Source organism: Malania oleifera, chromosome 2 (genome assembly GCF_029873635.1).
Source record: "Malania oleifera isolate guangnan ecotype guangnan chromosome 2, ASM2987363v1, whole genome shotgun sequence".
Classification (NCBI taxonomy): Eukaryota; Viridiplantae; Streptophyta; class Magnoliopsida; order Santalales; family Ximeniaceae; genus Malania; species Malania oleifera.
Window position 1 is genome coordinate 8,093,002 of NC_080418.1, and position 18,722 is coordinate 8,111,723.

Below are 18,722 nucleotides of genomic sequence, written 5' to 3' on the forward strand. Positions count from 1 at the left end.
TTTTTTCTTTTTTATTATTATTCTTCTTGTTGTTATTATTATTTTAATAATAATAAATATAATTGTTATTGTAATTATTATTTTTTTAATATTTTTATAATAATTATTATCATTAAAGTAATACTTAAATCTTTTTTGTTATTATTTGGTGTTATTTTTGTTTGATTTTTACTTTTTTGTTACCTTCATAATGGTGAAGTTTTATTATAATAATAATAATTTTTTATTGTTATTATTACTAATTTTATTATTTTTATAATAATTATTATCCTTAAAATAATAATTATTATTTGTGCTTTTTTATTATTATTGTTCTTCTTGTCATTATTTTATAATAATAAATACTATTGTTATTGTAACTATTTTTAGTTATTGTTTATGTAATAATAACAATTAGTATTATTATATATTGTTGTTTTTCTTCCATCATTATTTTTTAATATTTTCATACTAGTGATTATTATTATTGTAATTATTGTTTTCTATTGTTTTTATTACTATTTTTATTATTATTTTTATAATAATTATTATCCTTAAAATAATAATTATTTTGCTTTTTCTTTTTATTATTGATCTTGTTTTTATTATTATTTTATAATTTTTTTTATTATTTTTATAATAATAAATTTTATTGTTATTATAATCATTATTAGTTATTATTTTCTTATAATAGTGATAGTAATTAATAATATTAGTATTTATTATTATTATTATTATTATTATTTTTTTTTTTTAATTATAAATTCAGTTTGATTCCATGGAATTAAAATCTATTCCAGCCCATCTAAATTGTAATCACAATTTTCCCATTCTCAGGAATTGCATTTTGGTTGGATTGCAATTCAACCTTGATTCCTCAAATCAAACGTAGGAATGTGATTTTATTCCTAAAATTTGATTATATTCTAGATTTGATTTCGCAAAATAAAGGAGAGTTTATTGCATGTTTCGTTTGTTGAATGAATTGAAGTTTGTTTAATGGAATGAAGTAGGAGAGGAAACAAATTGAATGAAAATTAAATAATGAGTGTGACTAAATTAATTGATAAATTTGATTCCATTTCCATAGGGGTGGTAAAACGGATTCACGGGTAGGCCTGGGTGGGTTGTAAATAAGCCGAGTCATAAATGTTTCGAGGTTAAACGGGTCGCAACCATGTAAACCCTCATCCGCTTGTTTAATAAAAGGGGCAGGGTCATGGATTATCCTTTAAAAAAAATAATTATATATTTAATTTTTAAAGAAAAACACTTTTTATTTTATTGATAAAATTTCATAAAAAAAATGAAAAATTTTTTAAAAAATTATTTGCACAGAGTCAAACTGAGAGAGAGATTGGAGATTGAGAGTGAGAGGGAGGGGGGAGGGGGGAGGTTGAGGGTGAGATCGTGGAGTGAGAGGGGGGGGTGGTTGTGGGGGGGAGAGACTGAGGGTAAGATCGTGAGAGGGAGACTAAGGCCGAGAGTGAGAGTGAGACTGAGAGTGAGACGGGCCGAGGCGACTGGCGAGCGCGAGAGGATTTGTAGAGGTTTGAGAGCACGACGTGCGGGTGCGGCATGCTGGTGCTGCGGTGTTGGGTTGCCTAGAGAAGGAAGATTGAAGGGGTGCGGGCGGCGTGCTAGGCGCAGACGGCAGTGGCTGGGTGAGTTAGTGAAGCATCTGTGCGTGGGTTAATGGGTTGCCCAATGCCTAATGCCCTAATGTGTTATTGAAAAAAAAAAAGAAAAAAAAGAAAGAAGAGTAAACGAATCACACGGCAGGTGACCCGACCTGAACTCGGGTTGACTCGTTTATAAACAGGCGGGTCACGGGTTGACCTGTTTATAAATGGGTTGACTTACATAAATCCGAACCCGTTTTAAATGGGCGGGTCACGGGTTGACCTATTTATAAATGGGTTGACTTACATAAATCCGAACCCGTTTTAAATGGGCTTGTCGGGTCCCAACCCGTTTTGCCACCTCTACATTTCCATCTATTTCATTTCATTTCTATCTATCAAAATGTGCAATCAGTGTTGAGCCTATTCCTTGTTCTTCCTATAAAGATGACATAATCTTGACGAGCCAACGAATTCCAATATTACGTTATCATGTATAGAAGTGCATATCGAATTTTTACCTAGTTATTGTATTGGGTTGGGCCCCTTTCCTAGTTATGATTGATGATCGGAAAGTGGTTAGTTTCAGTCATTGACCATTGGTCCTTAATTCCTCGTATTTCGCACTCAAAGATTAGGGGCGGGCGTACTTTGTACTTTTAAATTCAAATGTAGCATCTTCTTCTAGGATGCATGCGGCTTTGATGATAAGCCTTTGCTTGTGTGCATTTTGATTATGCCTATCAAGGCCTATCATAAACTTGGGTTTGGAAACTCCTCATGTACATTGTGAATCAAAATTTTGGCTAATGTTCAAACAAAGTTACCTACATATGAAGTAATGGCAAAATGCTTTGTGATCTTTGTGGTCTTATTGTGGAACTAATCAGCAGTGTCAGGGTCGTAGAGTTTTGTGACCTTAACACATAATTTTGGTATATAATTTTTGACTTGGGTGAAAGGTCAACTAAGCTAGAAGCGATTATGTGATTGTCATGGAGATGTGTCATGGAGATGGTCTTGGTATGTCTCTGTCACATTATGGTTGGTTGGATAGTATTTATGGTGGTGTTCTTGATGCTAAGATGTACAATCATTAGATCTTTGGTGGTTATTCATATATATGAATGGGAATACTAAGGAGAAATGCATTTTGGAAGAAGACTAGATGAGCACCCTACCTCTTTCGGTATCCTATTGGGTACTAAGTGAGCACCTTGAGGAGGGCTCATGGGTGGGCTTTTGATATCCTCGAGGGTATCGTGCGCTTTCATGTGGGATTGGGAACCCCATGGACGATCTATTTGACAATGAGATTGTGTTGCACTCTTAATCGGAGGTTTGATGTTCATCCCTCCTTGGTCGTTGACTACCTTGTTATGCAAAGTCATTCAAGATTTGGTTGGACTATCAAGGGGTGTTAATCCTTCGTGTGTCTTTCTCGAGTCTTGTATGGTGTCACTTCCTCTAGTCCCAACTAGTGGGTGGTAAGTGATAAATACATTGATATGAGGTTGTGTTGCAGGAATGAGAGGTACCCTCAATGTTGGTAGATTATGAGTTTATCTCATTTGTTATTCGAGTTCATGTTACCCTCTAACAATTTTACTTGGATTAAAGGATTGGTGAGTCATGAGACTTGACCACTAAATTAGATTTTGAAGTGTTTTCTTGGATAAAGATGAGTACGATTAAATTAGACTCGGTATAGTCTTAACGTCGCACAAGGGTGACTCTTTGACACTTACGGATCTTGGCAAGGGTAATTTCTTTTGATCATTGAAATCTCCATATTCGTCGCACCATATTATTTGGGACTATTTAAAGACCAAAATCTGTGTCATTTTGTTCTTAAAGTTGGTTGATTAGCAAGTTTTTATGAGGATTTGACCGAATGGGCTAATGAATAACCTCAAGAACATATGGAGATATTAAAAATGAGACCAAGTGTTTATATTTTCTTTAGAGACAATGCCAACATCTTGAAAAGCATGAAATTTTTTTTAAGGAATTTGCATCAACATCAACCAATAAGGGATCATTTGGAACCATTTATATATAAGCGTGTTTTAGGAAAAGTACTAAATTTAATTAGTGCTGATAATAAGTGTTGAACTAGAAAAGTGTTAAAACTTATAAGAAGTGTTTGATTATATTTAAAATAAGTGGTATTTGGATGTTTATTTTTATTATAGGATACTATATGATTATTTTTAAATATTTTTTAAATTTAAAAAGTTAATATTTTTTAATAATTCATTAAAGTTTAAATACTTTCTATTTACTAAAATAATATAGTATAATTTATTAATTAACAATAATCTTGTTATTAATGTATATGTATAACACATGATTATCACACTAATTTATGTTAAAAATAGTATTAATAACTAAATTAATTTTTTAGTGTATTTAATGTTAATTTAAATTTATAGATGGTTCTTTTTATTCATTCTAGAATTTAATTATATTTTATTAATAATTAATGGGTTAACATGGATAATAAAATAATATATGATTAATTTTTAATTAATAATTTAATTAGTAATTATGTTAATTATTATTTTAAATTAATATTTAAAATTTTTTATTAAGTAAAAATGATATAAAATTATTTTTTGATTAACAATAATGTTGTTTTTATTTATGTTTATAACATATGATTATCATATTAATTTATGCTAAAGTAATATTATTAATTAAATTTATATTTTAAATTTATAGTATTAATTTAAATTAATAGATAGTTCTTCTTTATTTCAAAATTGAATTATGTTTCATTGATGATTAATATTATAAAATACATGATAAAATAATATATGATTATGTTCTATTTATTTTTTAAATTATAAAATAACCACTAAATTTTGTTATATTTACAAAAGTGACATCGCCTACGAATAGTGTTTCTTATAAGTGATCAAAAAAGTATTTTAGATTACTTTTCAAAATTTATTTAAATAGTTCTTACGAAAGTGGTTCTAGAACAATACTTTTTACAATGAGTGTTGGTTGTACTACAAGTCAAATGTCACTGTTTTTGTAAAAGTATTTAGTTTAAGTGATAAATGTTAAAAATAAATAAATATATATATTTTAACGCGCGCCCAAATGAGGGCTAACTTGGAGTACCAACTATTTTCAAAGTTCACCGATTTCAAATGCTTGTGGTGGGCTTGAACTATCTTTGATTAATATATGCTAGCAGAGAATCATGCTATGCATGAGATATCAAAATTTTTTTTTCGTAAAAGAGGACGATACCTTCATTTATTTATTAATATATCATAACTTTTGATGGAGGAATATCTTTGTTACAAGTTAAAACAAGCCAACCAAATTAGGACAAACAAAACTAAACATAAGTAACGAAGGAGATAAAGACATAAAAACAACAAAAATCAAAATGAAATACACCAAACGAACCTCTAGAGTTGAACTAATGACGAACGGAAACGAGATCCTACCTATCCATCCGAATGATACCTTTTAGATATGGTTAATTTTAAATATTGTTAAATTAATTAAGATTTTAAGTACAACTCAATAATATGAACTTTTATGTTATGAGAAAATTATTTTTAGAAAACAAAGTTTACATTATAACGTTGAAAATATAAGAGTTTTTTATGCTATTCATTATACCTTAAGAATTTTCAATTTAAATTGCAGCATTATAAATATTATAATTTTTCAGCAACAACAATACAATCCAATTAATGAGAAACAAAATGTAAATCAAAACAAAATTTTACATCATTGGATCTTATATACAGAAAATTCTCAAATATAAAGTTCGACTTATATGTAATTAAAAAATTTAGGGTTATTTAGGGGCTACCAATTTCAACATCATTTCCTTTTATTTTTAACGTCTTACCCTTTTTTCAATAGCGTGAAAAAAATATAAGTAATTTTATTTGTTTAATTTAAGGTCATATTAAAACATAAATAAGTTAATTTAATACTATGTCTAAAGAAACAATGCAACCAATTTATGTGCCATGTTTTCCTTTAACAATGCGCAATTTAGTAAAAAATATTTCAACTTCTTCCTTATTTATTACACATTTAGCAATTTATAAAACTTTCAAATTTCAAATTTCAGATTTGTATTTTGAATTACACAAATGAGTAATAATACAGTTATAAATTATAATTTTCGTATTAACAAACTAAACTTTAAAGTAAAAAAATAAAACATATGACAAAAACCTGTAGTTACAAAATTTCTTTGTATGCTCACTAATATTGATGATCATATATGATTAGTAGTCAAAAAAATTACGAAATTATTAAAAATATTAATTGTTATCCTCAATATGTCACAAAGTAACTAAGCTATAGTTGATAAAATTATTAATTCAATTATTAGTAATGACTACATAATTTAAATTACTAATCATTTTAATTTTTTGAGATTTTTAAAATATTAATTTTTAATATATTATTTTATAAATTTGTTCATTGACTAACAATGATTATAGAAATTGTTAGTTCGATTATTGGTAATTAATTTAATTAGTTGTAGTTAAAAAAATAGAAATATAAATTATAGAAACTTTAATTTTAATGTTACTGGTTACCAAAATTGTTAATTGAATCATTAGCAGTAATTCAATAATTATTAATGATTAAAAAATTATTAATTGAGTTATTATTAGCGGTTACAAAGATATTAATCAATTATTATTAGTTTTAACCACAATTGAACTATAAATATATGGACAGTTTTTAAAATGTTCACAATTTTATTTGTGAGGGTTTTCAAAATATTCATAATTTTATTTGAGAGCGTTTTTAAATATTAATTGTTTCATTAATTAATTATTTTATTAACAACAATATAGAAATTATTAATTTAACAATTGTCAATTAATTAAATTGTTTGTAGCAGTTAAAAGTTAATTCAAATTACAAAAAGAAAAAAATTTAGTTCAAAATTAAATTATGCTGATGCACTAAATATCCCCTTACAGTTGGATTCTTGCAGCAAATCAATCACAATAAAGTGAACATAGTGATAGAGGGGGTGAGAGAATAAGAAAGCAATGGATAGGAACCAAGAACTTGGAAGGGTCTCCCTTTTTCTATTTCAAAGATGGAGAATGAGAAGGAGTTAGATACACCTTAGACAAATATTTCTCATATAAATTCAAAGAACCTGCATTAAGTCCAAAAATAAACTTATAATAAGTTACTTGCAAATAAACACAAATTGCATCAACATGTCTATGTGTAAGCCAAAAGTTATTAGTTATAATTTCAAAAATACAAAGAAATGAGATTATTCATATTCGGACTTACAGAACACTATGTTTTCAAGAAAACCACATCTTCATACTCTCCTCCACCAAATCATACGAGAATGTCATATTCATACCAAAATAGACTTGGATGATCGCTAACCATTGAAGCTTAAACTTTTGTTGCTCCAAGTTGTGTAAGAATAATAGATGCAACCACCATGATATTAGAACTCTCAATCTTAGGGGATATGGTCTTCCCTTTGAGGTCTTGACAAAGATTGATCTTCATATTGCCATGGTGTCTGCGCAGGAGATAAATGTTGGACTCCTAGATGCAATTAGCTGCAAGGGTCATGCTATCCTTGAGTTTCCTTAGTAAAGATCAAATGTTGCTCATCTAAAGGTTAGTGGGGGGCCAACAAGGGGGATAGGTTGGAAAGGAGACGATTTGATTAGTCTTATATTTGATGAAATATAGGGAAATTAAGAAAGGGAGGGTGAGATTTTTTTGAGGGTTTGTGAAGGGAAAATGTATAGACTCGGAAAATAATAATAATAATAAAAATAATAAAGAAAAGGGAGAATTTGGTTTGGTTCAAGACCAAACCATCGATGGTTTGGAGAGCCCAAGTAAAATTGTTGATAGTTTTGAGTTACCGAGGCTTGGTGAAGGTAAAACAAAAAGAAAAGGTTAGGTTAAAAGCCAAAACGTCGACGATTTTGAGTTACTGAGGCTTGGTGAAGGTAAAATAGTAGGAAAATGTTTGGTTAAAAGCTTAATCGTCGACGGTTCCCCCTGAAATCGTCGACGGTTTTGTTCGGGCTAGCATCTCTATAAATAGATTCTAGGTCATTTTTTTGGGTAAATTAAAACTCTCTCTCTCCTTGGCTGCGGGAAACTCTCTCTCTCTCTCTCTCTCTCTCTCTCTCTCTCTCTTCATTTTATCTCTCGTTTTAAGCCCAAATCAAAAGATAAACGTCATTTCGGGATCCCAGCGTCGATTCTCCACAGTTTAACCGGAGCAGATTCGTAGTTTGGGGATCTTAGGCACCACTTGAAAGTTAAGGTAAAGAAGATGAATTATATCAGTTGTTTTTAAAATTTAACTAGTTATTAGGAGTATGTGGGCCTAGGAACATTAATATGGTTATCATTCTGAGGTTGAGCTCATTAAACTAAGGTATATGAATACAGAGTTTTGTGTGAACGCCGTATGTACTGTTTTAGGATCCCTACAGAGATTTCTTTAGGAATCAGGTAAGGAGATAGATTACGTCAGCTATTTTTAGAAAATTCTCAATTAAAATGTTGTATTTGATTACAAAAATTATATGTATGATTTTTTAGATAATCAGATATATGGAAATGGTGTTTATAAATTGATGTGTATTTTTGTGAAATCAGGTGTTTGAGTTGCATAAACCCTAAAAGTTGATTTAATATTATTTTTCAACAAAATATGTTTCTCCCAGACAGATAGTATATTATAGAGTAATACTTACTTGTGTGGCATGAGTATAAATATTTCAAAATATTTCACAGTATATATAAGCAGACCAGATTATTTTATGATTACATAAAACAAGTATGGTTTGATAATGATTTTTAGAAAATGTTATAAACATTACAGAAAATATGATATTGTTCAATGTAATGTGATAGTTGAGTTGGCCCAATGTCGTGATAGTTCAATCGGCCTAGTGCCGTGACAGTTCAGCCGGCCCAGTGCCATGATAGTTCAGTCGGCTTTATGTCATGATCAATTATGATACAATAGTTTATTCAAAAATTATGATATGACGGTCTATTCAGAAATTATGATATAATAGTTTTTACGCAAAAATATGAAATGAGTTATGTTACAATTATATTATGTATTATATGGTAGCAGAACCCTGATGGATTAGTTTGGATTCAGAGCATTGTAGTGATTCCAAAAAATAAAAATAAATAAATAAATAATAAATATTAGTTAAATAATACAATATAATATAATAATATATTAATATAATACAATATAATAATATATTAATATAATATAATATTATATATATATATATATATTTGAAGCTTTAGGATTTCAACACATCTAAAGAAATCTCCCCCGGACACCAACTCTCTCTCTCTCTCCTCCGCCTTTCTCTCTCTAGATTTTGCGGCGGTCTTTCGGTTAAATTAGAAAATGAACACCATCACGAGATCCCGGCTTTGATTCTTAGCAAGTCAATGGGAGCAATTTTTTGATTTGGGGATCTTAGGCATCACTCTAGGGTTAAGGTGAGAAGTACAAATTATGTCAATTATTTTGTAAATTCACCCGGTTAAATTATGGTATATAATTGCTGGAATATTGTAAATGGATTTCAGAGTAATTTTATGGATATGAAAATTACGGATTGTTTATTAAATTGTAGTATTGGATTAAATTAGATTTTTGAGAATACTTTAGAATTAAATTAAACTGCAGGGATTTAGTTATAACAAATTTTTGGGAGTATCTTTGGAGTTAAATTTAACTGCAGGGATTTGATCAGATCGGGTTTTTGGTAATATGTTAGAAATTAAATTTAAAATATGGGAAGTGGATCATACCCACGTTTATTTTTTAAAAAAAATTAACTGGCTAATGGGAGTGTGTGAGCCTAGGAATATTAAGATAATTGTAATTCTAGGGTTGAACTGATTAAATTAGGAAAATATGATTTCAGGGTTTGGAGTTTCGAAAGTCGTGGGCATTGGTTTAAAGATCTTAGCAAACACCCTCTCAGTAAATAGGTAAGGGGAATAAATTATAACAAATATTTTTGGGAAATTAACTGGTTGACTTAAAGTATGTTAAATTGAGAATACTGTATATGGTTTTGGAAAAACTACGATATGAATATTTTTCCTGTGATTATTATATTATGATTATCAGTCTAAAATTGTATGGCATGAGAAATATGAAATAACAATTTTATACTGGGAATGTGATTAATACTGAAATATATGATTTGCATTAAGAATGATGTTATGAAAACCATAGATATTATTTTATGTAGTAATGAAATTATGAGATATGAAAATTTGTTTTTATACAGATATGATAATATGAGATATACTGATATGTTTTATGTAGATATGATGATATGAGAAATACAGATATATTTTATACTAAAACGATGATACGTGATATATACACAGATGTGTTTATATAGAAATGATGATATGTGATATACATAAAGATGTTTTATACAAAAATAATGAAATGAGATATATACAGACATGAAATGAGATATGTACAAATATGATGAGAATTATACAGATATGATGAGATAATGAGAACTCTGATGGACTAGAGATATATAGAGAGCATGGTATCGTTGCTAGCATATGTGTTAGTACAACCACACATCTTCGATTGGGCTTGTGAAGAGTAGAGTTACCCCTTGGGGTATGGACCAGGATTGGGTAGGCCGATTGTACTACAGACGCATTTAGTTTTGATCTAACCTGGTAGGCTAGCCACGGTTAGGTCCCTCCTTCGGGCCGCACAACTCAGTCATGTGGGGTAAATACATGACGATGTGACATGAATATCCTCAAGATGATGCCTCATTATAGACGTGATAATTGTACATTACAATATGATGAACAACCATGAGTTACAGACGTGTTGTGCTATATGCTGGTGGATATCCATGGATTTGAATATGAATATGAAAAATGAAATGAAAGATGAACAGCCATGAGTTACGGACGTGTAGTATTGTGTACTGGTGGATACTCATGAGCTAGAACTTGAATATGAGAAATGAAAGCTTCTGAAACTATGTTTATATATATATGTTTTTCTCAATTGATATAATTATTTGAATGAATGTGTTATGATATATAGAAACTCATGTTTCCACACACTATCAATAATTTATTCTGTCTTACTGAGAGGTGTCTCACCTAAAATTTAAACATTTCAGGAAATCAGGACAGACAAGTGGAGTGAGCTACGATATAGTGGAGATATAGTACCCTAACTTTCAAGTTAAGTGTTTTAGAGTTGAGAATATGTTCTATATAGCCCTAGAGTATTTTATGGATTTTTGGGGAATGTATATGTATATGTGTGGAGGTTATAGCACTCTGGTATTGTATATAGGACTCAGACACTTTATGTATTTCGCTGCATGGATAGTATGTTTTGATGGACAAATTTTTCGGTACCCCACTTCGGGTTATGTAACAACCTGCTTATTTTTCACAGTTTTTTTTCATATAATATTATCATTGTAACAAACCCCAAAAGATCATAATCAACCTGAACTCGTGGATACCAATGATATATCAGAAGTACAATACGGAAGCCTAAACAGCAGGAAACATAAAACCATACATATCATATAATACCATATACTCAACATCACTCATCACATTACCAAAGTTACTACATCCATTATATTTATATACACAACCCAAAAAAGACCTAGGGTCACTTTCCACAAAATCCATCTGACCCTATCAAATACTTACCCTCTAGAAAAGGCAGATCAGCTGTATCTATCACAGCAGAGCTTTATCCGCTCTCCTATCAGGGGTTCCTGAAATGATCATATAATTTGGGGTGAGACACCTCTCAGTAAGGGAAATAAACTAATACTAGTGTGTGACAACATGAGTTTATCCGTGCTATATATAAAAGCATATATAAGCATATCTAGTAAATATGTTTGTATTTTTTTTGGGAAAAGCATGCATAATCATAACATGACAGAACATATTGGATTTTCATAACATAATCTATCTCATATAATAATAATATGAAAGCAACTCTAGTAGGTTAGTTGGTTGTTATCATGTATTACCCCTACATGACTGGATTGTGTGGCCCGAAGGCGGGACCTGACAATGGTTGACTGATCACTGCCAAGTCAAAAGTACAATTTGTAAGTTCAATGGATCTACCAGACCTTAATCTATCTCATATAATAATAATACGAAAACAACCCTGGTAGGTTAGCTGACTGTTGTCATGTATTACCCTCACATAACTGGGTTGTGTGACCCGAAGGCGGAAGCTGACAATGGTTGGCCGACCATTGTCAGGTCAAAAGTACAGTCCATAAGTCCGATGGGTCTGCCAGACCTGGTCCGTACACTAGGGGTGTCCACACTTTTTATAAACCACATCGACTATCCATCCTCACGCCACCCGTACAACAGCGTTAATACAATATCATGATGATCATGAACACATAGCATCAGTACCATACAAGTGCTAACCTAAACCAAACCAACTAGGTTTTGATAACATATAACATATAATCAAACTGTGATACATGAATATTTCATACTAATATTTGCCAAGTTAATAAAATCACATCATTTTGTATATGTATATATTATGAAAATCATCGGCCTGTACGCTAGTATTTCATATTTTAACATAACTCAGCCCGTACACCGGCAAATCATATCCATAACTCGGCCCGTACGCCGGCAAACCATATCCATAACTCGGCCCATACGCTGGTAAAACATATTCATAGTTTGGCCCATACGCCGACAAAACATATCCATAACTTGGCCCGTACGCCAACAAATCATATTAAATTCTCGGCTCTTACGCCGATTTTTCATATTTAAAACTCTGTATCATTATCATGTTCTCAGAAAACAGTAATTTATAACAAATTCTACTCATACCACACAAAATGGGTACGTATATTCAGAACATATCGTCACACACACACAGATATATATATATATATATATATATATATATCAAATGCTATAAAATCATACTTATAATTTTCATAAACAACTAGTTTAGTTTATCTTCTTACCTAATTCCTGAAAAGCCCTTAAGACAATTAGCCCTGCACTCGCAGGGTTCTCCGTTCAATACCCTGAAAATGATATTTCTCATAACTAAACTTCAGTATTTCATTGTATATAACATTTCTTATAACTATGGTAAAGTCAAATTTTGAATAAAAAGTCTTACCTTGACTCTGGGATGAATTCCAAAGTAACTCCATCGACGATCTACTCCGGTAGGTTTGCAGAGAACTTTCCTAGGAGCATCGTGGTGACTTCAGATCGTCAAACCGGTGAGAATCTGGCCCGAGATCTTAGAGAGAAGGTAGGAGGGATGAAATGAGGAGAGAGAGAGAGAGAGAGAGAGAGAGAGAGAGAGAGAGAAATTATCGCAAGTTTTTCGGCCAAAAAATGAAGGTTAAGCTTATTTATACACTGGCTTTCGTCGACGAGCCACGTTACCTTGTCGACGAGATCAAGAGGCAATTCGTCGACGAACTCTCCCCCTCGTCGATGAAATTCAGAGTTGCCCAAAACACCCTCTCGGTATCCTCTCATCGACGAGACACGTGCCCGTCGATGAGTCCCTCATGTGCTCTCGTCATTGAATCTTCTGCCTTTGTCGACGAGGCCTTGTTAATTATTCTTTAATTTCTCTTTTCCCTCATTCTTCCATTATTTAAATACTATAATTTCTCCGAGTCACTACATTCTCTCCTCCTTATAAAATTTCGTCCTCGAAATTTGCTATTCATACGATTCATCATCCCTTTAAAACAAAACGAACTACTTATTTTATTACTTACCCTCACTTATGGTGGAGGAATACCGTGGTTACATTTTGAGTCTTGAGAGATTACATATACAAAAGAAAATTCCCCCAAAACTAAAATGCTACTTACTAACTATTACATGTACCTACAAAAGAAATATTACCTAACTACTTAAGCTTCTTGAAATAATTACGGATACTCCTGCTTCATCTGCTCCTCAGACTCCCAAGAAACCTTTTCCACTGTATGATTCCTCCACAAAACTTTTACCAGAGGAATCTTTTTGTTACGTAACTCTTGTACTTTCCTATTCAGAATCTATAGTGGCACTTCCTCATACACTAGTGAATCACTGACCTCTAATTCATCATAACCGATAATATGAGAAGGGTTAGGGACGTATTTCCTTAACATGGAAACATGGAATATATCATGCATTTTGGATAATACAGGTGACAAAGCTAACCTGTAGGCAACCGGCCCCACTTTATCTAGAATCTCAAATGGACCGATAAACCTAAGGCTAAGTTTACATTTCTTTTCGAATCTCATAACCCCTTCCAACGAAGCTATCTTCAAAAATACATAATCACCGATGTCAAGCTCTAACTTCTTGCGGCGGGTATCAGCGTAACTTTTCTATCGGCTCTGAGCTGCACTAACTTTGTTTCTAATAAGCCGAACCTTATCACGTTCTTACTGAACAAGCTTTGGTCCCATAACTCTCCGCTCACCCATTTCATCCCAAAATTAAGGAGAACGACATCTCCTGTCATACAATGCTTCAAATAGTGTTATGCCAATACTGGTCTGATAACTGTTATTGTATACAAATTCCACGAGCGGCATGAACTAGGTCCAATTACCCCAAAAATTTAATACGCACGCTCGGAACATATCCTCTAAAATCTGTATCGTCCTCTCAGTCTGCCCATCTGACCGAGGGTGGAATGTTGTGTTAAATAATAACTGAGACCCTATAGCTTCCTACTAGCTCCTCGAAAAATGTGACGTAAAGCATGGGTCTTGATCTGACACAATATATACCGGCACCCCATGTGAACGAACTATCTCCTGAATATAAATTTTAGCTAACCAGTTGAGGGAGTAGTTTATCTTGATAGGCAAGAAATGGGCGGTCTTAGTTAACCGGTCAACCATCACCCAAAGGGCATTCTGTCCGTGCAACGTCGTTTGCAGTCCTGACACAAAATCCATAGATATATGATCTCACTTCCACTCTAGGATAAATAATGGCTGCAACTGCCCTGCCGGCCTCTGGTGCTCAGCTTTTACCTACTGGCACGTCAAACACTAGGCTACATACTCGACAATCTCTTTCTTCATACCACTCCACCAGTACGACTCTCACAGATCCCTATACATTTTCATACTACCAGGATGAACTGTGTATAAAGATCTATGAACCTCCTCTAGAATGGTCCTCCTGATATCCACATCAGTAGGAACACATATTCTGGAACGTAACCGCAAAGCTCCATCATCTGCAACATTGAATTCCTCCCCCTGACCACTCTACACCCTGTTCATCACTTCTGCTAATTTTGGGTCTTCCTTCTTAGCAGCTTTAATCATTTCCTGCAGAATAGGTTACACTACTAAACTAGCGATACATACCTGAGAATCACTCTCAATTAATTTGATGCCAAGTCTCTCTAGATCCATCATGATCGGATACTAGATAATGCTAAGAATCTTTCAACAAAACTACGGTAATACCCAGCTAGCCCCAAGAAACTCCTGATTTTCTGGATGTTTTTTGGTTTAGCCCAATTCACTACTGCCTCAACTTTACTAGGTTCCACAGAAATACCATCTCCAGAAATAACATGCCCAAAAAACACAATCTTCTTAGGCCAAAATTCACATTTACTGAACTTGGTGTACAACTTCTTTTCCCGAAGCTTCTGCAAAACCTGCCTTAAGTGTGTCTCATGCTCCTCATAGCTCCTCGAATAGACTAGTACATTATCAATAAAAATAATAACAAATTGATCTAAATATGGATGAAAAATCATATTCATCAAGTCCATAAATATAGTAAAAGCATTCGTCAGACCAAATGGCATAACAAGGAACTCGTAATGCCCATACCTGGTCCTAAAGGCCGTCTTCGAGACGTCTTCTGCTTTCACTTTCACCTGGTGATAGTCGGAATTGAGATCAATATTCGAATACATCCGTGTATCCTAGAGCTAGTCAAACAAATTATCTATACGGGGTAGAGGATATTTGTTCTTGATTGTTACTTTATTAATCTCCCTATAATCTATACACATCCTCATAGACCCGTATTTCTTCTTCACATATAGAACTGAAGCTCCCCACGGAGATACACTAGGTCGTATATATCCTTTATCCAGTAAATCTTGCAGCTGATTTTTCAATTTTGTCAACTCTACTGGTGCCATACGATAAGGTACTTTAGAAATCGACACTGTACCCGGAAGTAGATCAATAGGAAAATCTACCTCACGATCAGGTGGCAAGCTTGGTAACTCATCTTGAAAAACATCTATAAACTCTTTTACTACAGGCATGCTAGCAAGTTTCGATTCATTCTCTGACATCTCCTTCACAACAACCACAAATCCCTGACAACCACTCAGTAGTAGTCTCCTCACCTGAATAGTTGAAACTAGCTGAGGCGGGGATTGCACTTGCGACCCTACAAATTTGAATTTCGCTTTTCATGGAGGTCTGAATACCACTTCTCGTGAATAGCAATCTATACTGGCAAAATTAGTTGCTAACCAATTCATACCAAATATTACATCGAACCCATACATATCCAGCATTATTAAATCGGCAGACAAGATTTTCCCTTGAATACTGACTGAACAACCCTAAAGCAACCTACTACACCTCACTGTTGACCTAGTTGGTGTAGATACCAATATTTCAGTGTTTAACAACTATGTTTCTGCCCCACAGAGTCTAGTGCACTCCAAAGATACAAACGAGTGCATGGCTCCTGAATCAAATAACGTAATAACTTTAAAAGAAAGCATACAAACCATACCAGTCACCACGTCACCTGTTGCCTCAGCATCACTCGATATTAGAGCGAACACTTTGGATGGAGCCATATTTCTCTGTTGGCCCCCACGTGGCACCTGCTAACCTCCCCGGTATGAAATACTATGTCGTCAGAGGTGTTAGACTCCATTATATTGGGATGACGTTGGTGAAAGACAAACTTTAGGGTCGGAAATCGTACAGCGGACCTCTAAGAAAATCAAGCTTATTTAGGAAAGAATTAAAACAGCTCAGAGTTGATAGAAAAGCTATGGAGACACTCACCGAAGGAAACTGAAGTTTGATGTAAGAGATCACGTGTTCTTGAGAATTGCACTAATCAAAGGAGTGATGAGATTTGATAAGAAGGGTAAGTTAAGACCTAGGTACATTGGACCATTCGAGATACTAGAAAGAATCAATTCAGTTGTCTACAAGTTAGCGTTACCCCTAACATTATCCATAATCCACGACGTATTTCATGTGTCTATGTTTAAGAAATAGGTCTCAGATCCATCACATATAATAAGTTATGAGGAACTGGGTTTGGTGATACTCTATCATATGATGAAGTGTCAGTTCATATCCTAGATCAGAAAGAGCAGGAACTACGCACCAAGAGATTCTGCTGGTAAAAGTACTCTGGCGTAATCACGCGGTCGAGGAAATATCATGGAAACTAGAAAAGGAGATGCGCCAGAGATACCCACACTTGTTCAGCGGGGCTCAAAGTTAGACAGATAATATAATAGTCCAGGTAAGAATTTAGTGGTATGTAAGTATGTTTTAAGTAAATTTAGGTGTATTTAATTGTAGATTTTCATGTAATAGTTTTGTGTTTTGAGTGGGCTTTGGGAGAGTTTTTATGTGACTAATTGTAATTTCCTAGAAGCCTTTGATGTAACTACGGTATTCCTCCGTCATAAGCGAGGGTAATTAATAAAATTTTAGTGATTTTCCTAAATGTTGGTATAAGGGCTAGATAACAAATTTCGAGGACGAAATTTTTATAAGGAGGGGAGAATGTAGAGACCCAAATAATAATAATAATAATAATAAATAAATAAATAAATAAATAAAATGGAGAATTTGGTTTGGTTCAGGACCAAACCGTTGACGGTTTGGAGCGCCCCAGTAAAATCGTCGACAATTTTGAGTTACCGAGGTTGGGTGAAGGTAAAATAGTAGGAAAAGGTTTGATTGACTGTCAACGGTTTTGTTCGGGCCAACATCTCTATAAATAGATTCTAAGTCATTTTTGGGGGTAAATTTAAACTCTCTCTCTCTCTCTCTCTCTCTCTCTCTCTCTCTTCATTTTCTCTTCCGTTTTAAGCCCGAATCGAAGGATAAACGGCATTTTGGGATCCCAACGTCGATTCTCCGCAATTTAACCGGAGCAGATTCGTAGTTTAGGGATCCTAAGCACCACTCCAAAGTTAAGGTAAGGAAGATGAATTATATCAGTTGTTTTTAAAATTTAACCAGTTTTTGGGAGTATGTGGACCTAAGAATGTTAATATGGTTATCATTCAAAGATTAAGCTCATTAAACTAAGGTATATGAATACATGGTTTTGTGCGAATGCCGCAGGTACTTTTTTAGGATCCCTGTAGGCATTTCTCTAGGAATCAGGTAAGAAAATAGATTACGTTAGGTATTTTTAGAAAATTTACTAGTTAAAATGTAGTATTTGATTACAGAAATTATATGTATGATTTTCTGAATAATTAGGTATATGGAAATGGTGTTTATAAATTGTGTATTTTTGGGAAATCAAGTGTTTGAGTTGAGTAAACCCTAGAAGTTGTATTAATATTGTTTTTCAGCAAAATATGTTTCTCCCAAGCTGATAGTATATTATAGAGTAATACTCACTTGTGTGGCATGAGTATGAATATTTCATAGTATATTTTGTTTGAATTGGTGTGATCCCAAGAGGGGGGGGGGGTGAATTGGGTTTTAAAACATTTTGACAAAATTAAACATTTACGCCGATTCACTACATATCATATCTCATTCATAATACAAACATGTATGTAAAATAATTAAATTTTGAGTGCAGACATACACGTTCATTTAATTTAAATGTGTGCATGTAAATAAATATGATAGTAAATAAATAGGCATACGCATACTGAATTTAAAGTACAGTTTTTTAAATGAGAGAGAGAGAGAGAGAGAGAGAGAGAGAGAGAGAGAGAGAGAGAGAGATACGATATTTGTTATCAAAGTTGGCCAAACCAACCTACTTTCCCGCCTTGGGCAT